Source organism: Onychomys torridus, chromosome 3, assembly GCF_903995425.1.
Source record: "Onychomys torridus chromosome 3, mOncTor1.1, whole genome shotgun sequence".
In the NCBI taxonomy this organism is placed as follows: Eukaryota; Metazoa; Chordata; class Mammalia; order Rodentia; family Cricetidae; genus Onychomys; species Onychomys torridus.
In genome coordinates, this window is record NC_050445.1 from 111,487,137 (window position 1) to 111,510,339 (window position 23,203).

The 23,203-nt window shown below is 46.7% G+C and overlaps 1 pseudogene; it reads left to right on the plus strand.

The window, feature by feature from the left end:
- The first annotated feature begins 6,702 nt into the window (after positions 1–6,702).
- LOC118579276 lies at positions 6,703–8,320 on the plus strand (annotated as a pseudogene).
- Positions 8,321–23,203: the final 14,883 nt, after the last annotated feature.

A 23,203-nucleotide genomic window follows, 5' to 3' on the forward strand; every position in this document is an offset into this window, starting at 1 on the left:
TGCACACTTGAGCTGGCTCAGGAAGCTGACCCTCTCTACACCCCCACCATTCTCCCCCTATGACTCTTCTTGAAGAAAAAGCATCTGCTACCCCTCACAAGGCTCAACCCTTCTTCACCTGATGTCATACCCCACTTCTTCCCAGGCCAAAACACCTCAAATGTTTCTCTTCCAGCCTTGACTTCTCATCCTGACCCTTTCCTTGCCTGTACACAAGCTCAGTCTTACCCAAGCTTTTGTTTTGGTTTTAAACACATTTTAGTTACATTTATTTGTTTATTGGAGTTGGGGAGTGCATGTATGGAGGTCAGAGGACAAACTGTGAGGGGTGATTCTTTCCTTCCACCATAGGAGTCCTGAGGATCGAACTCAAGTACTCACTATTGGCAAAGAACACTACTCACTGAACCATCTCACCAGCCCTTGCCCAAGATTTTAAACACAGTAATCTCTTGAGCCTGGTTTGATGGCTTATTGTTGGTTTGTTGTTGTTGTTGTTGTTGTTGTTGTTGTTGTTATTGTTGTTTTTAACTCTTTGGCTACTTTGGGGGTCGGCCACCCAGCTCCCAAATAAACCCCATGGAGTCTTATTCTTTCTTATGAATGCCCAGTCTTAGCTTGGCTTATTTCTAGCCAGCTTTTCTTAAATTAGCCCATCTATCTTTTGCCTCTGGGCTTTTACTTTTCTCTATTTCTGTATATCTTTTCTTTCTTTATTACTCCATGACTGGTTGCGTAGCTGGGTGGCTGGTCCCTGATGTCCTCCTCTCCTCCTTTTCTCACTCCTCCTTCCTTCTTTCAAGACTAGATTTCCCCTCCTATTTATTCTCTCTGCCTGCCAGCCTTGCCTATCATTTCTCTTGCCTACCTATTGACTGGTCAGCTCTTTATTAGACCATCAGGTGTTTTAGACAGGCAAAGTAACACAGCTTCACAAAGTTAAACAAATGCAACATAAAAGAATACAACAAATCGCTGGGCAGTAGTGGCGCATGCCTTTAGTCCCAGCACTTGGGAGGCAGAGCCAGGTGGATCTCTATGAGTTGGAGGCCAGCCTGGTCTACAAAGCGAGATCCAGGACAGGCACCAAAACACCAGAGAAACCCTGTCTTGAAAAAACAAAAACAAACAAATGACAAAAAAATACAACAAATCTTTGCATCATTAAACAAATGTTCCACAGCATAAACAAATGTAACACATCTTAAAAATAATATTCTGCAACAATGACTCATGTCTATAATCCTAACACTTGGGATGCTGAGGCAGGAAGATCACTGTAAATTTGAGGCCATTGTTGTTACCAGATATTTTCTCATACTATGTGAAGATGTCTCTGTTTTACCTCATCTGCCTAAGGCACCTTCTGATTGGTTTAATAAAGAGCTGAATAGCCAATAGCTAGGTAGGAGAGGACAGGCGGGACTTCCAGGGAAAGAGAAGAACTCAGGGGAAGAATCGGAAGTCAGGAGATTCACCATCCAGATGCAGAGGAAGTCAGATGAGGAGAGGTAACAAGTCACGTGGCAGAATGTAGACTAATATAAACAGGTTAAGTTTTAAGAGCTAGTTGGGGGTTGGGGATTTAGCTCAGTGGTAGAGCACTTGCCTAGCTAAGCGTAAGACCCTGGGTTCGATCCTCGGCTCCACATAAAAAAAAAAAAAAAAAAAAAGAGCTAGTTGGGAACAAGCCTAAGATAAGGCCAAGCTTTCATAATTAATAAGAAGTCTCCATGTCATTATTTGGGAGCTGGTGGTCCAAAGAAAGTCCAACTACACATTGTGACCCACATAGCAGGTTCCAGGTCAGCCTGAGTTGCAGAGACCCTGTCTCAAAAAGCAAAAGTAAACAAACCTAAAAGAATCATAACCCCCTTTCCAGCTGCTGTCCTCCCCATAATCTGGATTAATGACAGGCTGCCTGGCTTCCTGCGAATGTCATCATTAAAGTCACAGTGACTCCTTGTTTTCAGATCTTCTGCTGTTGTTTTGAGACTGAGACGGGTGCAGCCCAGGTCTGGCCTCCAACTATAAGGCCAAGGATGACCTTGAACTTGTGATCCTCCTTCCTCGGTCTTCTCTGAGTGCTGGGGTTACAGGCATTGGATCCCCACACCATGAGGTACTGGGGATTTAACCCATGCTTCTGCAAACGGTAGACAAGCACTCTACCCACTGAGCCACACTCCCAGCCCCAGATCTTGTGAGTGTACTTGACCAGGAGGACCACCCTCTCCTCCTAGAAACTGCCCCAGCCCGAGTCACTGTTCACACTGGGTCTTCCACTTCTCTGATCTCACCATCTTAGTCTTCCTTACCAGCTCTTCTCTACGAACTTTGACAGCCTCTCTGGCCCTTTTTCCTTCAGACACTCACTAGACAATCCCATCCACTCACACATCTTCATCGGTCTTTCAAGCCGTCCCTTCCCACGGTTCTACAGATTGTAGGTCCTGCAGGGGTACTAGCACGAGCAGCATCCTACCCAAAGCTTAGACCTGTGCCTGAGGACCCACAGGCACAATTCCTAGCTTTCAACTCAGACCCTTTGTGCAAAGTCCTCTTCTGGGCGTGCTGTCCACTGACTGGGTTCTCCTCCATGAGGACAAGCACCCTGTTCCCACCACCACAAGTTCCAGGTAACAAGAAAGAAGACCAAGGCTTCACCTTTAGCCAACCAAATTTCCTCTCTGCTCATCTCCTCGGCTAAAATGACTGACTGTCTTGTGACAACAGTGCCCTCTTTTTTTTTAAGATTTGTGTATTTATGTATACAGTGTTCTATCTGCATGTATGCCTACAGGCCTGAAGAGGGTGTCAGATCTCATCACAGATGGTTGTGAACCACCATGTGGTTGCTGGGAATTGAACTTGGGACCTCTAAAAGAGCAGTCAGTGATCTTAACTGCTGAGCCATCTCTCCAGCTCCACAGTGCCCTCTTGAGGAATGTCTTTCAAATTGCACTGCTGCCTTCAGTGGGCAGGGCTCCCTCCCATTCCAGCCCTCTGCTCACAATGGGGCTTTGTCACTCCAGCCATCATGAGATGGAGTTCCCTTCTTTGATTTGGTGGGGTTGAGGTCATTGAGGAATCAATGCTCTGTGACTTCCATGGCTTGGTTAACTTCTACTAGGTGCTTGGGACCCTGCCGCACCTTCATCAGTAACAGTACCCTTGGGCTAGCATACTGTGAGGAAGTCTAACACAGGCCCTGCAGAAAGCCCACAGAAGAGGTCAGTGAAGAGAGGCAGTTTCAGGACATTCTGGTGCAGCCCTGGGTACTTACTAAACTGAAGAGACTTTTTTTTTTTCTGAGACAGGGTTTCTCTGTGTAGCTTTGCACCTTTCCTGGATCTCACTCTGTAGCCCAGGCTGGCCTTGGACTCATAGAAATCCACCTGTCTCTGCCTCCCAAGTGCTGGGATTAAAGGTGTGTGCCACCACAGCCAGGCCTGAAGAGACATTTAAGTCAGAATATTCCAACTGAGCCCTTTTCAAATTCCTGTATCACAGAAAACATGAAAGATAATAAAATGATTATTGTTTTAAAGTATTAAGGTTTTGTGTGTGTGTGTGTGTATGTTATGCATGCACGTATATATGTGTGTTTGCATGTATGTGGGTCATATATGTGTGGATGTGTGGTCACACGGATAGATTCAGAAATCCACACGGCATGCTAGAGCATATAGAGGCCAGAGTCACTTTCATGCTCCTCTGTAAGAACAGTATGTGCACTTAACTGCTAAGCTGTCTCTTAGGCCCCTGAGATGGTTTTTCATGCAACAATCGGCATTGAGAGCAGTGACCGGGTTAGGGATTTAGCTCAGTGGTAGAGCGCTTGCCTAGCAAGCACAAGGCCCTGGGTTCGATCCTCAGCTCCAAAAGAGAGAGAGAGAGAGAGAGAGAGAGAGAGAGAGAGAGAGAGATGACCATGAAATCAGTTCTCTATATTATAATCAGTGTAACTCAAGATGAAGCAGAATGGCAGAGAATGAAATGAAAATGTAGTAACAAAGGTAAAGTTTTGGGAGACTTTGTCAGTCAATATTTGCACGTGTACATGAATCCAAAATCATAAGTAGAACCTACCCATTTTAATAATGGGCTGGGAATCTGAACAGAGAGTTCTCAATTGAAGAGATAAAAATGTCTAAAAATACCTCAAAAAGTGTTCATCATCCTGAGTGACGATTGAAATGCAAATGAGAACAGCTTTGAGATATTGTCTCACCCCAGTCAGAGTGGTCAAGATTAACAGAGCTGACTACAAACGCCAGTGGGTTGTGCAGAAAGAGGGACAGACCCTCGTTCACTGATGGCAGGAATGTCAACCGGTGCAGCCACTCTGGAAAGCAATACAAAACCCTCATAAAACTCAAAGTAAGCCGGGCGCTGGTGGTGCACGCCTGTAATCCCAGCACTCGGGAGGCAGAGTCAGGTGGATCTCTGTGAGTTCAAGGCCAGCCTGGTCTCCAAAGTGAGTCCCAGGAAAGGTGCAAAGCTACACAGAGAAACCCTGTCTCGAAAAACCTAAATAAATAAATAAATAGATAGATAGATAGATAGATAGATAGATAGATAAAGCTAAAACCAGCAGATGACCCCGCTACACCACTCCTGGGCATCTGCCCAGAAGACTGGACATCTACTCCCCAGACACTAGCTAAGCGATGCTTGTTGTTGCCCTGTTCACCATTCCTAGGAACTGGAGAAAACCTAAATGTCCTCAAGAGATGAAAGAAAAGGTGGTACACATACACCGTGGAGTACTATTCAGCTGTAAAGAAAACAGAAATTATGAAATTTATAGGTAAGTGGGTGGAACTAAAGAAGATCATATTGAGTGAGTAGCCCAGACTCAGAAAGACAAATGTTCTCTCTCATCTGCTCCTAGCTCCAAATCCTCAGATGCAACTATAAAACACGGAGTAACCACAGAAACCAGAAAAGTATAAAGGAACCATGGGTTGGGGGAAGCTTGGAAGGGGAACAACAGGATACAGGTGACATGAAGTGGGAAATGGAATTATAGGGAAGGAGGCTCTGTGGAGGTTTGAATAAGAATGGTTCCCATAGGCTCATATATTTGAAGGCTTATTCTCCAGCGAGTGACACTACTTGAGAAGGACCAGGAGGTGTGGCATTGTTGAGTAAGTGTGTCAATGGGAGTGGGCTTTAAGGTTCCAGAATCTGTCTCTCTCTGTCTCTCTCTCTCTCTCTCTCTCTCTCTCTCTCTCTCTCTCTCTCTCTCTCTCCCTCCCTGCAGATCAGGATATTTCTCTCAAATACTTCTCCAGCACTATGTCTGCCTGCATGGCACATGCTCCCCGCCATGATGATAATGGGCTAAACCTCTGAAACTGTAAGCAAGGTCTCAATTAAACACTTTCTCTTATAAGAGCTGCCCTTGGTCATGGGGTCTCTTCTCAGCAACAGGACAGTCACTGAGACAGTCTCCATCTGAGGAGGAGGAAGGAGGCCAATACAGAAGGAGGAGAGACAACATCAGGCTTTCTGATAAGCCTCCACAAATCACATTATTTTAGATTCACCTGAGATTATGCATTCTACACATAAGTGTACATGTATACATATGCACACATATACTCATATACTTATATATGTTTAAGGGACGTTAAGCACTTGGCTGAGAGTGATCTCCACAAGAACCATGGACTAACGAAAACCCAACTACCAGTCACAAGAAACCTCCTTTCAAAGAGCTGGACAGCATCATCCAAGTGACTCCTGAAAATATAGAATATGGATGTATTCCTTGGTTAACTCTCAGGAGTGGGCCCCTATTGCTGAAGACACCACACACCTAGGACACACAACTCAAACTGGATCTGACCTGAAAGCCTCTTTCACGTGGTCCAGCTCCCACGGTTCCAGAAAACACTACGCAAAGCTGCCAAGGGAGGAAGCAATTAAGCAGTTGTACTCAGCTGCCACAGCTATGAGCCGCAATGAGCAGCATGGCGGGACACGCACAATGGTGTGAGGGACCAGCCCCCACCCTTTGCAGGCTCCTATGAGGAGGAGAGAGGAATAAGAAACAGTAGGTAGAATGGTAGGCCTAACCGAGAAGAAGTAAACACAGGACAGCTTCAGGAGGGCCTGGGTCAATATCCAATGCCCCAGAACTTTATTCAAAATGGTTCTTTATAACAATGCCAAGGGGAGGGGTAAAAGACCTCCCCCTTGCGAGATACAACCAAGTGTAGACTCTTCCAAACACTTGGTACCCGGGCCCGTGGTCCAATTGTCCTCTTATGTAGTCCTGCTGGGTAAAGCAAGCTCAGATTTCACTAGGAAAGCTCTGTGGGCTCCCACACAATGGAAGTGTCACTCACATATCTGTGGCAACCAACAGCTGTCTAATTGGACTTAAGGCTCACTCAACAAGAAGGAAATCATGCCTGGTACTGGAAACCTAGCCAGCTACCTAGAGCTAAGGAGGCCAAGGACCTTAGAAAAGAATCTACTACCATCCTTACTACATTCCAAATCTTATTCTTTCTGTGTGTGTGTGTGTGTGTGTGTGTGTGTGTGTGTGTGTGTGTGTGGTTTTTCTGAGACAGAATTTTTCTGTATAGCCTTGGCTGACCTGGAACTAGCTATGTAGACCCAACTGGGCTCATGCCTGCCTTTGTCTCCCAAGGGCTGGGATTAAAGCTGCCCAAATTCTCTGAATACATGTGCAACCTGGTTATCCATCCCTATGGTGAATTTGTGGACTTGGGTTCCCAGGACACAAACATCGAGCTCAGGACATCAGGAGGAAAGGCTGTGTCTTCTGATTGGGGGGAGGGGGAACAGCCAAGCTGTGCAGTGTCTCTGGTTCAGCTGTGATGGGAAGTAGCTGGCATCAGCATCAGGTGACCACACTGTGAAGCTCTGGGATCTGGCAGTTGGCAAGATGATGTCTGGGTTCCCTAGTTACACAGGTCAACATGGCAGGATTTCACTCCAATGAGTATCTCCTAGCTTCTTGCAGCTCTGACAAAACGATCCTCTTCTGGGACCTGGAGAAGTTCCAGGTGGTGAGCTGCATTGAGGGGGGTCCAGGGCCTGTCAGGAGCATCCTCTTCAGCCCTGACGGCTGCTGCTTGTACAATGGCTGCAGGACTCACTGCGTGTCTATGACTGGGAGCCTGAGTGCTGTTTTGATGTAGTCATTGTCAGCTGGGGCAAGGTGGCCAACCTGACCATGAGTAGACCAGCCAAGAGGTGTGGCCTTCTCCCAGAGTAATGTCTCCTCTTGTGTAGTGGACCTGATGGGAGTCACCAGAACAGGCACTGTGACCCAGGACCCTGTGCAGGCTAGGTAGCCTCTGACACAGCACACCACCAACCCTGGTGCCTCCCTCCACCACATCTACAAGTGGCCCGGCACAGCCTCAGTGAGGAAAGCACAGCTCAGAGAGTGAGCTGCACAGCCCCAGCAAAGATGACAAGGACAAGCCTGAGTCCTGGGCCAAGATCCAGAATACCGAGGACTACAATGAGATCTTCCAGCCCAAGCATAGCATCCGCCAGACACCACCCCGGAGAAGCGAGCCCTTCCAGCACCCCCAGAGGATGACAGAGCCACAGGAAAGGAGGCGTCATAACCCAGCCTAGCCACGGATGTGCAGTTGCTGGTACCAAATCTCGAGGTCCCAGCCCCACCTCCTGTCATGACTTCTACTTCTGCACCCAAGGGTGAGCCTATCACCATCGCTGCCACATGGAATGAGCCCATTGGCCCAAAGGCCTCTGACTTACTGCCCACCATGAAGGCCCCCCAGCAGGCAGAACTTGTGGATGAGGATGCCATGTCACAGATACATAGAGGCCAAAACACCATGTGTGTGGTGCTCATCAGCCGCCACAAGAACCTGGACACTGGACATGCCATGTGGACCCCAGGAGATATCAAGAAATGGATGGACTCTGCAGCAGCCATCAATGACCTCTCTGTGGTGGTGGATCTCCTGAACATTGTCAACCAGAAAACTTCCCTGTGGAGCTGTACCTGTGCATCACTACCATGCTACCACAAATCGAGAAACTTCTGCAGAGCAAGTGTGAGAGCTATGTCCAGATCAGGTGCACCTCCCTGAAGCTGATCCTGCAGTGGTTCCTGCCCCTCATCCCTGTGGCAGCCCCACCCTCTGTGGGTGTGGGCACCAGCCAAGAGGAGAGCCAAGTGCTGAATCTACTTCAAACTACTGCAGAGCATCAGGGGCCTTGTCAAGAGCAAGTCAGATCTGAGTGGCCGCCATGGCAGCCCTTCCTTGAACTGCAGCTATCCATGACCAGTTTAGACTGAGGAGCTCATGGATGGGAGCACCAGCATCCCTCAATGGCTTGCCTCACACTCTAGTTCACTGTATGTCCATGGCCTGTGAGCCTCAGCCTCAAAGGTGGCCCAATGGCCATCCTGGAGGTGGCATTGCCAGCCTACTGACCACCTTCACAGTTGTGAACTCATAACTTCCTCTCCAGCAGCAGCTGCATAGTCTTGCACAGTCCTTGCTTCTCAGGGCAGCTCTAGCCTCAGAGCTGCTGCTGCTGCTGTAATTTATCAGGCAGATTTATTAATGTATAACTGTTCCTGACTAACATTCCAGCCTTTTATTGATAAGGGGCAATGTAATCTATTCTGTAATTGCTTCTTGGATGAAATTAGGATGTTGTTTTAGGGGCCCAGCAAGGCTAGAATGTGAGTTTAAAAAAAAAAATCCTGCTCCTGACTTCCTTAAAAAATAAATTTGGCAGCCACCGCACCTGGCTCTAAATCTTATTCTTGCACCCACAGATAAGTTGTAGCCACCATCCCTCATCCACGAAGGTCCTCTTTACAGCAAATGGAAACCATCACAGAAAACCACAACTGGACACAATGCTGAGATTAGTGAATTGTGGGAAGCCCAGCTCCAATGGACATGTCTACATCACAGCTCCTGTACCTGTGGCTCAAGGAACATGGCAGAAAGGAGAATGAAAAGATTGTAGGATCCAGAACACAGGAAACCCTCTGTGAAATAGTCTCTCTCAGAAGTGACATCAACAAGACCAGGACAGTAGCAATGCCAATGAACCTGCCAATGCAGAAATTGCTGTGGTGCCCCACTCCCAGACAATGCCAGGCAACTGCTGACTGCTGAGGAATAGAGAATGAGCCTCTCCCAGGTGTGAGCCCTCTTATTGGCTGTCCAATTCGGGGTGGTCGGCCATGAAACCATATATCACAAACAATAAAAACAAACCCAGGCTGGGTGATGGTGGCACACACCTTTAATCCCAGCACTCGGGAAGCAGAGCCAGGCGGATCTTTGTGAGTTTGAGGCCAGCCTGGTCTACCGAGCGAGATCCAGGAAAGGTGCAAAGCTACACAGGGAAACCCTGTCTCGAAAAAAAAGAATTTTTTTAAAAACCCAGTAAGTTCTAATACATATATTAAATATTTACATATGCACAAATGTGTCTTTGCATACACAAAGTAACAAATAATAATAGTAACAATTAATAAAAATAACAAACTAGTGTAAAATAACTGAAAAAGAGATGCCATAAGTAAATTTTTTAAGACATTAAAAAATGAAACCTATGGGGGTTGGGGATTTAGCTCAGTGGTAGAGTGCCTGCCTACAAGGCCCTGGGTTGGGGGGGGGGGGGGGTATGAAACCTACTAAGCTGGTAGTATGGCCTAGTAGTAGAGAAATTGCTTAGCATTTGTAAGACCCTGAGCACCATATGTCTTTGTTCCTGTGAATCATGTTACATTTTTAAAGTTCTGGGAAGTCGACCTATTGTTATAATCCCAGAAGCTACAGAAACCAACCCCCAACGAGGCCAATGTGTCACCTTATGGCACCAAGGGGCTGTGAACCATAGGACTCTGTACCAGGGTTCCTCTTCTCTGTGCTGAGACAAAATACCTGGCTGAGGAAACATACAGAAGGCAACTTCAGCTCACAGTTTGAGGGTATCGTCCATTATGGTGGGGAGCCGCACAGCAGGAGCATCAGGCAGCTGGTCATCTTGTCCCGTGGTGTTTACAGGAAGCAGAGAGAGAAAAATGCTGGTGCCCAACTTGCTTTCTTCTTTTGATTCAGTCTGGGAATCCATCCTGTCAAGTGGCCCCTCCTACAGTGATGTTGGGTCTTCCCACCTAAGTCAACCTAATCTAGATACTCCCTTAAGGACAAATCCAGAGGTTTGTCTCTTAGGTGATTGCAGATCCCATCAAGCTGGCAATCAAGGTTAACCATCAGAGGTCCCAGGAGTCAGTCATAGGCGGGCCCTCCAACTTCCTCACACAGACTGGGAGAGGGTAGAGATCCATCGCCTGTGAGAGCAAGAGTCAACTCCCATGACAGTGCATGCCATGGTTCTTGTGTATTCTGACTGTAGAGCATGGCTCTGTGGTCTTCTCGGAGCTAGCTCTGCTATATTTACGGGATTTCTGAGGTATTTTTGTGGCATGTTTCTCCTTGAACCTCCTGTATAGGAATCGCTTGGAACCTACTAGAAATGCAGATTACTGGGCCACTGTTCAAACCTATAGGATCAAAGGCCTGGGACCCAAAACTGCACCTTAGCCCTCGGCCCAGAGGATCGTGGATTTGAAACTCATTGAAACATCACACAAGCCCTCATCAATTTTTTAAAATGAACTTTATTTCTGTTTTTCTAGAGGTTGAAGTGCTGATGATCTGGTCCAGAACCATGGGAGTGCTGAATAATCATTCTTCCTCTGTCTGCCCAGAACTTCCTTTAGTTTTTAATGTCTTTTAACAATCTGCTGGTATAATGCTTGCCTAGCATGCTCAAAGCCCTGGGTTCCACCCTAGCAGGACATAAAGCATGGTGCACATACCTATAATATTCATCACTCAGGAAGTAGAGGCAAGAGGATCAGAAGTTCAAGTCCAGCCTCAGCTGCCACTACATAGTGAGTTCAAGGCCAGCTTGGGCTGTATAGACTATGCCTCAAAAAGAATAATGGAGGTTGGTGATCTGAATTCCATTCCTGGAACTCACTTTAAAAAGCAGATGTAGTTGCACACACCTATAATCCCAGCATTTCTATAGCAAGATGGGAAATAGTGGAGACAGGAGAATCACCTGGGAGCTGGCAGGCAGCTAGGCTGGAGTATACAGTGCAGTAGAAAGATACCCTGCCTCAACAAGGTGGAAGGAGAGAACCATTCCCAAGTCATCCTCAGACCTTCACCCACACACATGGGCTTGTGCATATACACAACAATGTGATCACAGTTCTAGGCCAGTCTAGGCTACAGAGTCAGACTCTCTCCAAAAATCAAAAGAAACTCTCTCCCACACACGAGAAACCCCCTCCCCATATGTGTGTGTATGTATGTTTGTGTATATATACATCAGCAGCCAAAGCTCCAGCTGCCACCACCTGTGTACAGTCTAAACTCCAGTCACCTGCTTTCTCATGAATCTCCAGGGATCACCTGATAAAATTTCCACACTCCACTGTACAGGAGCAAGGAGTTGGACCAGGGATAAACAGATATTGATAGAAATAGAGACAGTTTATTAAGAAAAATAAATGGGCGCACACACACACACACACACACACACACACACACACACACACACGAGAGAGAGAGAGAGAGAGAGAGAGAGAGAGAGAAACTAAAATAGAGAGAGAGTGATAGAGCAAAGGCTTTCCTAAGAGTGGGAATGGACCAGGAATAGTCCCAAGTCCAAAGGCCCTGAGCATGAGTCTCCAACCTTACAGGTCATTTACATAGACGCTCCTGCTCTGGCCTTTGGTGGGAGTGCTTTCTCTACACATGCTGTTTTGACACTCACAGTCAGCCGTGGATAAGGTTTCCTGTCTTCCTCTGCCATTGTTTTTTCCTCACGTGTCGATCTTGACACCTCAGAATATCCCTCTCCACCCTGCTCCCCATCAGAAAGACATGGCTGTCCAACTGTCCAGTGCTTTGTATGGGCAGGGCAGCAGAAGCAGGGAGTGGGGGAGTGCTTTCTTCAACCTGACAGTGGTAAGAAGATAAACTCCAGATGAAGCAATCAGATTTTCAGTACCAAAGACATCGTGAGTCAGGGCTGGAGGCTGGCAAACACGCTCTGAGCTGGCATAGGCCCACACCCAAGAGGCCCAACAGTGTTCTAGGATCCAAATGGAAAGGATGTGTCACAGAGGACACCCGGTGAGGCCTGTCATCAGGACAGTGGAGTAGCTGTGACTACAAGTGGCCCACCTGTCAGGATGGAAAATAAACCCCTCATGGCTGCTCCCCGCCACGGGCTACCTTTCCCATGCCACCCTCTGGCAGGCTGTACACCTGGGCAGGTGACAGAGCCATGAGGATTTGTGGATAACCTGGCTGTTAGCAAAAGTAATCATCATTTTAAGTTATTTCACATAAACTGGTCAGTCTTCACTCTCGGCCATGCTCACTAATTAGGATGGAATGTTCTTAGATAATTACTTTTTCATTGCTGAGGTTAGAATGCAGGGCCTCACACATGCTAGAGAAGTGCTTTACCATTGACCTACACTCCCAGCAACAGAAGAATTTGTACATAATTAAAGAGATGTCTCAGTGGATAAAGCATGACAACCAGTGTTGAGACCCCCAAACCCATGTAAATGTCAGGCAGGTAAAATGGCTGCCTGTAACCACAACACTCAGGAGACAGAGACCAGGGTCCCCAGGGCAAGCTGACTGGCTAGACTAGCCAGATCAGTGGACTCTGGGTTCCTCAAGAGGACCTGATCAAACATGCATACTCACACCACGCACACCACTACACTTGCAAAAAAAAAAAGAACTTCAATCCAGTTGAGACAGACTCATTTGGAAACCCATGTAAACATTCTAAAGAAAATTATAATCACTTCTAATACTATGACCCATATGTAATGACATTTAACACATTGTGGTATAACTCCAGGCTCTTCATTTAAGCATATTTAACAAACATTTGTTTCCTTTTTTTTTTTTTTTGAGCCAGGGGTCTCACGTAGTCCAGGCTAGCCTTAAACTCATTACATAGCTGAAGATAACCTTGAACTTCTGGTCCTCCTGCCTCCACCTGCCCAGTGCTGGGATCACAGGCATATACCACAGTCAGCCTCTGCTGTGATGTGCCCAGAACTGAGTTTTGCTGCCCCAGGACCTGTGAAAGCCTCAGCCTTTTGACCAGGTTTATAGTATTAAACTTGGATTCTCTCCTGTGGAGCAAACCTCAAGTTCAACCAGAAGATGACTGGTTACCCCCATAGTACCCAAACCACAGTTGCATAGGTGTGCACATCTTACCTGGTAGGTCAGTGCGGGGTATGACCTAAGGGTTTCTTCTCTGAAAAGATTGCTCAGTGGTTAAAGTGCATTCTGCTCTTGCAAAGAACCCAAGTGCAGTTCCCAGATGATATCTTTGGCAGCTCACAACCAACTGTAACTCTAGCTCCAGGGGATCAGGTGCCCTCTTCTGGCCCCCTTGAGCAGACACACACACACACACACACACACACACACACACACACACACACACACAAATAAAAACAAAAAATTGATCTTTTTTAAGAGAAAACAATATGCTTAGGAGCTGGTAGGCTGGCTCAGCAAGTAAAGACACTTGTCACCAAGCCTGATAAAATGAGTTTAGTCCTCAAGACCCACGTGGTGGAAGGAAAGAGCCAACTCCTGCATGTTGTGGAATATTGCTTTCACCATGTAAAGATGTGTTACATTTGATTATGTCATGGGATATTATTTTAACTATGTAAAGGTGTGTTACGTTTGTTTATGTTGTGGGATATTACTTTTTTTTTTTCAAGACACGTTTTTTTCTGTGTAGCTTTGTGCCTTTCCTGGAACTCACTTGGTAGCCCAGGCTGGCCTCGAACTCACAGAGATCCACCTGGCTCTGCCTCCCAAGTGCTGGGATTAAAGGCGTGTGCTGCCACCGCCTGTTGGGATATTACTTTACATAAAAGTGAGTTACATTTATTTGTGCTGCATTTGTTTAACAAAGTAGCAGTGTGTTGTTTTACCTGCCTAAGGCACCTGGTTGGTCTAATAAAAAGCTGAACAGCCAATAGCTAGGCAGAAGAGGGATAGACAGGGCTGGCAGGCAGAGAGAATAAGTAGGAGAAGGAATCTAAACTCGAGAGAAGAGGAGGAGAGAGAATGAGAGAGAAAGAGATGGAGACATCCAGGCCAGGCAGCCACCAGCCAGCCAGACATTCGGAGTAGGACACACAGAAAGAAAGAAAGGTAAAAAGCTCCAAGGCAAAATGTAGATGAAGAGAAACAGGTTAATTTAGGTTAGAAGAGCTAGTGGGTCAAGCATAAGATAAGGCTGAGTGTTGTAGAATATTATTTTAAGGTGTGTTACTTTTGTTTATGTCGTATTTGTTTACTGTGAAGCTGTGTTAGTTTGCCTGTCTAAAATACTTGATGGTCTAATAAAGATCTGAATAGCCAATAGCAAGGCAGGAGAAAGAATAAGTGGGGCTGGCAGGCAGAGAGAAGATATAGAAGGAGAAATCTGGAAAGAGAGAAGTAGCCTGAGAAGGAGGAGGACTCCAGGGGACAGCCACCCACCCAGCCAGCCAGCCAGCCAGGAAACAGAGGAAAGTATACAGGAATAGAAAAGAAAGAGCCCAAAGGCAAAAGGTAGATGGGATAACTTAAGTTAAGGAAAGCTGCAAGAAACAAGCCAAGCTAAGGCCAGGCATTCATAAGTAATAATTAGCCTCCACATGTGATTTATTAGGGAGCTGGGTGGCAGGCCCCCAAAAGAGGTAAAACAAAAAACAGCTGAGCATTCAAAACCAATAAGTCTCCATGTCATGATTTGGGAGCAGGCTGGTGGCCCAAAAGAAAGCCTGCTATACCTACAAATTGTTCTCTGACCTCCATACTCATATGCTGTGGCATGCATGCACCCATACACACACATACTCAAAATAAATAAATAAAATGTTACAAAAAAAATTTAAAGAATATGCTTCAGCTGGGTGTGGTGGTACACACCTGTAGTGGATAGCTGTTCTGTCTATGACCTTGAAGTACCTGCTTCTGAGGTGTGGCCCAGGGCTACCCTTAAGACCTGAGACACCAGTAGGCTCTCTCTTCTCACTCCTGGGTTTGGATGTGTGTAGCTGGAGAGCTTCTCTCCAGGTGCCACCAAGCCCCCCCAATCCCACAACCCACGTATAAAATAATCACTCAGACACTGATATTACTTATTAACTGTATGGCCGTGGCAGGCTTCTTTTTTATCTACTTCTTCTATCTTAAATTAACCCATTTCTATTAATCTATACTTTGCCACGTGGCTCGTGGATTACCAGTACCTTACATCTCACTTGTCATGGAGGTGGCTGGCATGTCTCCCCACCTCAGCCTTCCACTTCCCCAAATTCTCTCTCCTTGTCCTGCCTATACTTCCTGCCTGGCTACTGGCCAATCAGTATTTTATTTATTAACTAATCAGAGCAGCACATTTGACATACAGAACATCCTACAGCAGATGTGAGATTGACTCAGGTGTCTTTCTCCCCTAATAAATTCCTTTGCAAAAAAATATAATAAATAAATAAATCCCTTTGCCCTTTAAGCAGACTCCATGGACTTCTGGCTTTACTTGCCTTCAGTCCCAACACTCCAGAGGCTGAGACAAGAGGAAGAAGGCCAGCCTGAGCCACACCAAAAACTAAATAAAGACTCAATGGGTGAGAGCTCTTGTTGTGTTTGCTTAAGGACCTGAGACCGAATCCCAAGTGCTCACGTGAAAAGCTAGGTGTTGGGACTGGATAGGTGGCTCAGCCAGTTAAGATCACTGGCTGCTGCGGTGCCTGGGATTTCATTCCTGGCACCTACATGGTGGCTCACAACTGTCTGTAACTCCAGTCCCAGAGGACCCAATGCCTTCTTCTGGCCTTCCTGGGCACCAGGCATGCTGTGGTGCACAGACATACATGCAGACCAAATACTTAGACACAGTATATAAATAAATTTTTAATACTTTTTTTAAAAGCCAGATGTGGCTGCACAGATGCATACACACATGAGTATGCAAACACACACACACACACACACACACACACACACACACACACACTCTAATACCTTCTTTGCCCTCTGCTGAATGCCCTCCATGGTTCTCTTCCTGGTCGTTGTCTCCATTATCATAGCTCACACTGTTCAGTGGAAGAACAAGTCCGCTAAGAATGTAGCTGGACTTAGACGGTCTTGCCTGTCTTGGGTTCCTGAGGAGCCACAAGCTGAGGCTGTTTGTCCTAAGGCCCAGAGCCATGGGGGGGAGGGGGCAGCAGAATTCCTCAGCCCTTTTATCATATCTCACCCACCCCAGCACAGCCCATCAGCATGGCACCTCTTCGCACCCACTGCACACCCCAGAGCCTCAGTTACATCGACTTAATGACACTAATCAATCTACATTATTTTATTTATTTATTATTTATTTTTAAACATCTTTTTATTGATTCTTTGGGAATTTCACATGCACCCCAATCCCACTCATTTCCCAGTCCTCCCATGTCTGTTCTCCATCCTTGTAGCTTCCCCCACAAAAGAAAATTAAAAATTTAAATTACAAAAAATCTTGCTGGGGCTGGAGAGATGGCTCAGAGGTTAAGAGCACCGACTGCTCTCCCAAAGGTCCTGAGTTCAATTCCCAGCACTCACATGGTGGCTCCCAACCATCTGTAATGAGATCTGGCGCCCTCTTCTGTATACATAATAAATAAATAAATCTAAAAAAAAAAAAGAAAAAAGAATTCTTGCTGACCCTCTGTTCCTCTACCAATCACGCGTTCTCTCACACCAATCACAGATGTCGCATCTTGGTTCCACTGTACTTGTACCACACTGCTCCTTCATCTTTCCCGCCTCTCCATCACACATTCATACATATTTTCAAAAGTGGAAGGCAACTTTTTATTTCTTGTACGGCTCTCATCCTCTCTAATCAGAGACCTCCTGCAGTGTGAAGTCACTGACATCCTGATATTCCAAAAGGAATGTCACCCAGCCCATCTGTCCCTCTTCTGTTGAGCTGGGTGTGTCTGTGCCGTCTGCACTGCATGGTAAAGTGTTCACAATAGATTAAATGAGTCCCAAGCAACCTTGGGTCCCCTCGTAAAACTCCACTTCTAGTCCCTTGAGCCCAGGAACCTCATCAGCACATTTTGTCAGCACTCATCCAGCCCACTGAGGGGATCCCCACGGGTGTCAAACAGGGAAGTGAACGCTTGAAGACGTAAGTATGAAAACCCAATTCAGCTGGATGATGCTGGTGCATGCCTTTAATCCCAGCACTCGGGAGGCAGAGGCAGGCATATCTCGTAAGTTTGAGACCAGCCTGGTCAAAGACAGCCAGAACTACACAGAGAAACTCTGTCTCAAAAAAAAAAAAAAAAAGGCGGGGGGATGGGGAGATGGGGAGGGAGGAAGGAGGGAGGGAGAGAGGGAGGGAGGGAGGGAGGGAGGAAAGGAAGGAAGGAAGGAAGGAAGGAAGGAAGGAAGGAAGGAAGGAAGGAAGGAAGGAAAACCTGGTTAGATTGACTTCAACCTGGATCATACTTCAGGGAGTCTGATGCCAGATTCATTGTCAGTATATTTAAAACAAGTGCAGTTTGGGGAAAAGTTTCCAGGGATCAATCATTCCAACCTAGGTGCACAATAAAGCTTAAGGTGTGACAACTAAGAAACTTCTTTACACGTGACCATGAGGGTGGACTCTATAGCCAAAAGGTCTAGATTCTAATGTGATTTCTGACCTTAGCATAGAGGTCAGCGGTCGAGGAGTACTCGTGAGATCTCCTCTAAGGATAGATAACAGACCAGGGAGGGAGGAGTCTGAGATAATCATTCTATGAAATTTGGGTGAGGTCTGCCTCCAAAGATAACATAAAGGTCACCAGATCATTAACAAAAGCTTTGCCCAGCCTTCTAGGCAATAAAACAAGTATTCTGTTTTTGTTTTTGTTTCTCAAGACAGCCTAAAACTCTCTCTGTAGACCAGGCTGGCCTCAAACTCACAGAGATCTGCCTGCCTCTGCCTCCCAAATGCTGGGATTAAAGGCGTGTGCCGCCGCCGCCGCCGCCGCCGCCGCCGCCGCCACCACCACCACCAGGTGAAAACAGATATTCTAACGCCTCCATTGAGAAGAGGCCACTGTGTGTTTAGCATTCTGGATTTCCCTAGTAATCTGCGGGTGCAAGGACCTTTGTGCCCCCAACACCCCACTACACCCATCAGTCTTCAGAAAGACCCTGTCATGGTTTGGATCCATGTCCACCAAAGGCCCCCTGGTCTGTGGCACTATGGGGAGATTGTGGATCTTTAAGAGGTGAGACCCAATGGGAAGAAACTGAGTATTCTTGAAGAAGCTATTGGAACTCCAGCTCCTCCTTGCTGCTTCCCAGCTGCCCTAAAATAAGTGTCTTCCCCAACTGCACACTTTGCCATGGTGTGCTGCCCCCTACAGGCCCAAAAGTGACAGGCAATGGTTCATGGGCTGAAGCCTCCAAATCCTGGAGCCAAAGTAAAGCTTTTCCTCACTTCTAAGTTGATGGGCCAGGGTAATCATTTATAGTAGCAGAAAGCTGAGCTCTCCTCCCCTCGAACACTTCCAGATTCAGCTCAGTATATGTTTCACAATTAGAAAAGGGCTTTCAGCCTCTTTGATAGAAAGTTGACAGGAAACATAGGTGTAAGGGTTCTGTCCTTAATTATGTCATCATCCTGGGACACAGCCCAGCCTAAAAAGCAGGCAGGCCTTCTGTGTGTCTCCCTTTTCTCTTTCCACTCTCTTCCCTCCACATGGTCTCTCTGTCTCTCTGTTTCTCCCCCCCCCCCCGCTTTCTCTCCCAATAAAGCTCTAAAAGGTATCTATGTTGCACTGACTCTTCTGTCCAGCACTCTCCGCCAGCGGCCAGCCATGAGCGGCGCCATTTAACCAGCAATAGGGATGGGCTAACCAGTTCATTTTACAAGTAATGAAATCAAGTCCTAGACAAAGGAAAGCCCAAGGGCCAAAAGAAGAGCCAGATCTCCTGGAACTGAGTTATAGACAGTTGTGAGCCACATGTGGGTGCTGGGGATGGACCTGGGTCCTGTGCAAGAGCAAAGTTCTTTAAGATTTATTCATTTTGGGGGTTGGGGATTTAGCTCAGTGGTAGAGCACTTGCTAGGCAAGTGCAAGGCCCTGGGTTCGGTCCTCAGCTCTGGAAAAAGAAAAAAAAAGATGTATTCATTTTTATCTCATGTGTATGATGTCTGCTTGCCTGTATGTCTGTGCCCCTATGAGTGTACAGTGCTGAAAAAATTCAGAAGAGAGTATCTGATCCCCTAAAACTGGAGTTTCAGATGGTTGTCAGCCACCGTGTGGGTGCTAAGAATTGAACCTGGGTCCCGGGCAAGAGTAGCCAGTGCTCTGAACTGCTGAGCCATCATCTCCCCAGCCCCTTATTTCCCTTCTTGTCAGGTCTTTAGTCACAGCAACAAGACCAGTAACTTAGATAGTGGCCACTGCTGGCCCCAAACTGTTATCCACGCCATCGCTGATCGGCTATGACAGCCACACTAATGAGAGAGAGAGAGAGAGAAACACAACATTTCCAGCAACTGTAATAACTGTTTACCTTGTTCCTCACAGCCACAGGCTCACAGCCAGCACCACACCTAGGAGTTAATAACACTGTCCACACTGTCCAGAGGGCAGGACGGTGGCTCCAGTGCTGGAGGCCGCATAGTTAGAGGCTGAGGACACACAAGGAAGCTGGATGCTCAGCCCACAGCGGAATCTGCAGACTCTGTTTCCCCAGCTCCAGACTTCCTTAACCATCCCGATCATAATCCAGAGCAGAAGATCCTAACTGGGGAGCTAGAGAGATGGCTAAGCAGTTCAGGACACACACTGCTATTACAGAGGACATGAGTTCACTTCCCACTACCAACCTTGGGCAGCTTACAACCACCTCTAACTCCAGCTCCAGAGAATCCAACACCCTCTTCTGGCTTCTTCAGGCACCCAAACTCACATGCACCTATATACATACTCACATGCACCTACACAGACACACACACACTTAAATGAACTTACACACACACACACTTAAAATTAATTTCAAAAAAAATTAAGAAGGGGTGGCTGGAAACATGGCTCTGTAGTTAAGAACACTTGCTCTTGAACAGGACATTTAGTTCCAAGAACCCACACGGTAGCTCACAGTTACCTGTAACTCCAGTTCCAAGATCCAGTATCTTCTTCAGGTCTCCAAGGGCTCCTGCATGCATCTGAACCACATATACTCATGCAAGCTTACACATATACACACAAAAAAAAAAAAATCAAAAAAAGGAAAGAGATAATTTACAACTGTGCACACCTGTCACACACACACACACACACACACACACACACACACACACACACCCCTGAAAGAAACTTACACAAAACGGTTCTTTGATCCTTACTGTGCACGATGCACTAATTCAGTGCCTTCTGCTCCATCATGATCTGTTCTGCTTTGATTCCTACAGCACTGGTCACACTAAGTAGGAACCAGAGAGCCCACACAGAGATGTCGGAGGCACCCCTACTTCCTGCTGTTGTGAGGCAGTTACTAATCACAGAGTCTTGGAGTACCTAGGGGCTGCCTGAACCTCTCTGTTATGAGATGTACCACATGGCCATCACCCCTCTTGAGTCTGATCACCTTCTTGGGATTCTAAACGCATGCATGCCTCTTCACCGGAGTGTTCAACCTCTCCGAGGGTTCTAATGACAATGCCCTGCCCTAGGGACTTGCTCAAGTCGTGATACTTGTATTCTAACTTCCTTCTTCCTCCATTTCCATACTGTCACTGAATATGGAGGAGCAGGTGGAGACCACATAACTGACCCCAGAAGAGGAGGGGAAGGCTTCCCTTTAAAACACCTCTAATCCTAACACTCAAGAAGAGAGGCAGGTGGATCTCTGTGAGCTCAAAGCTAGCTTGTCCTATATAATGAATTCCAGGCCACACAGAGTTATCAGTTTCAGACCACCCAGAGTTACATAGTGAAACCCTGTCTCAAACACTAAAAAACAATGCCAGGTATAGTGGTGTGTGACTTTAATCCCAGCACTCAGAAAACAGAAGCAGGAGGATCTCTGTGAGTTTGAGGCTAGCCTGGTCTACCTAGTGAGTTCCAGGACAGTCAGGGATACGTAGTGAGATCCTATCTCAAATAAATAAATACTAAAAAAATTAAAATTTGAGAGGGGTTTTATTATGAGTGAGAACAGGATGAGGTTGGAGAAGTGGTTTATCAGTTAAAAGCACTTGCACTCTTGCAGAGGACCCAGGTTCAATTCCCAGCACCCACACGGTGGCTCACAATCACTTGTAACTCCAGTTCCAGGGGATCTGCTGCCCTCTTCTGGCCTCCATGAGCTCCTGCATGCATGTGGTGTACACACATACATTCAGTCACATACTCTTAAAATAAATATATTTTAAAAGAGGGAGAGACAAAGATAGCTGCCAGGAGAGGAACGAGTGGGGACAGAGAAGCCTCTTCAGAGAAAGTCTCCAAAGCAATCCCAAGAACAAGGGATGTATGAGCTTTTTAAGTAAGTTTTGAGGACGTGGAGTGGCGTTTCATATCATATGAACTAGTTCAATGGAGCATCCATGACAAAAAGGATGGAGGAGACAAGTACTGGTCAGGACCATTAATCAGAGAATATTCAATGGAGGTCACAGCACAGACAGCTAGCTTTTTAACTCTTGGTCCCACAGAGAGCTGCAGAGAAGCCTGGCCTGTTGTCTTCACTCTGTGAGATCTGTCCCTTAAAAAGTGACCACTGTCCTAAAGTTGGCCATGTTCTGACATATGTCAGGAGTCACTTTCCATAAATACTAGAGTCACCCTATCTTGCATACTGAAACTAACAAAGTCGTATTAGCAAAGATGTTCGATCACATCACAGTGTAACTAACTGAGCCTTAATGTAGAGGAGGTTGCTGAAACTCCAAGGTAACGTTTTTAGGAATAAAGGGAAAAGAGAGAAGTGCTGGACTGTGCTATTATAAAGAACTTTCTATGGGATCTGGAATCATGAAGTCAGTCTCAAGAGAGACTTCTTTCCACAGGCTGGGTGAGGTGTCTTGCCCCACTAGGACTTGAATGTTCCCGAGCCTTTACCTTGTCTGCCTGGATTTTCTGCCCAATGGGAGAAAAATGGACAGTGAAGAGCCCACTTCAGACCAAAATACTTGTAAAACATCTGGACTGTTGGTAGCCGCTGTCATTGCCTTGACTCCAGCTGCTCCTGGGAGCCCCCTGTAAGCCTGGCTTGAGATAGTGAACATGTCCTGTGCCCACTGCCCAGCCCAGCCATGGAGGAGCGCAGCTTTCCTCAAAGGACAATGGGTTGTGCCAGGCTTTTCCTACCCTCAAATCGGAGTTATCCTGCCATCTAGTGGCCAGTAGCAGCAAGAGCCTAAAGTCTCCCGCACTCACCGCCAATCTTTTTCCACTCCAGGCGATTTCTACAAAGCTTTTTCTCTGTTTCGTCCTTTATCTGTAACAACCTTTTTCTCTGTTCCGTCCACTGCAGCTTACATGCCTACCTAGCATTCTTTTCCCCGTCTTGAGCGCCAGGCAAAGACCTTCTGCTTCAATCCAAAGATTCAATGCAAGCTCACCTCCTAGGGGAGAGATTCACTGAAACACTCGGACCGCCTTCTCTCCAGTGGGACCACCTACAGCCCAGCCCTACCAACCAACACCGCCTGCAGCTGCCCGCTTCCTTCGCACTGAGGCTCCTCTATGCACCGCCCCTACCTAGACCAGCGGCTGCGTGTGTTTGACAGATGATAGCGCAACACAATAGAAAAGGGAGGGTGAAGGCTTATGGCTGATAAAAGCAATCCCGGAGCTTAGAACAGCTCGCTATTACTAGCATAAACACTATGCAGTCTCGATAGCCACACACCTCCCTATCCCCGCACTGCTCTTTAAGCTGATCCCTTTCACAACTACATGTAAAAATACACATCTGTCCTAACCCTAACCCAAAAGTGAAGAAAATCCATATCTACAAATAACTTCCTCAAGAGCACCCTTTACTCACAGTAACTAATAACTCGACAAAAACGTCCACCAACTGGGAAACTG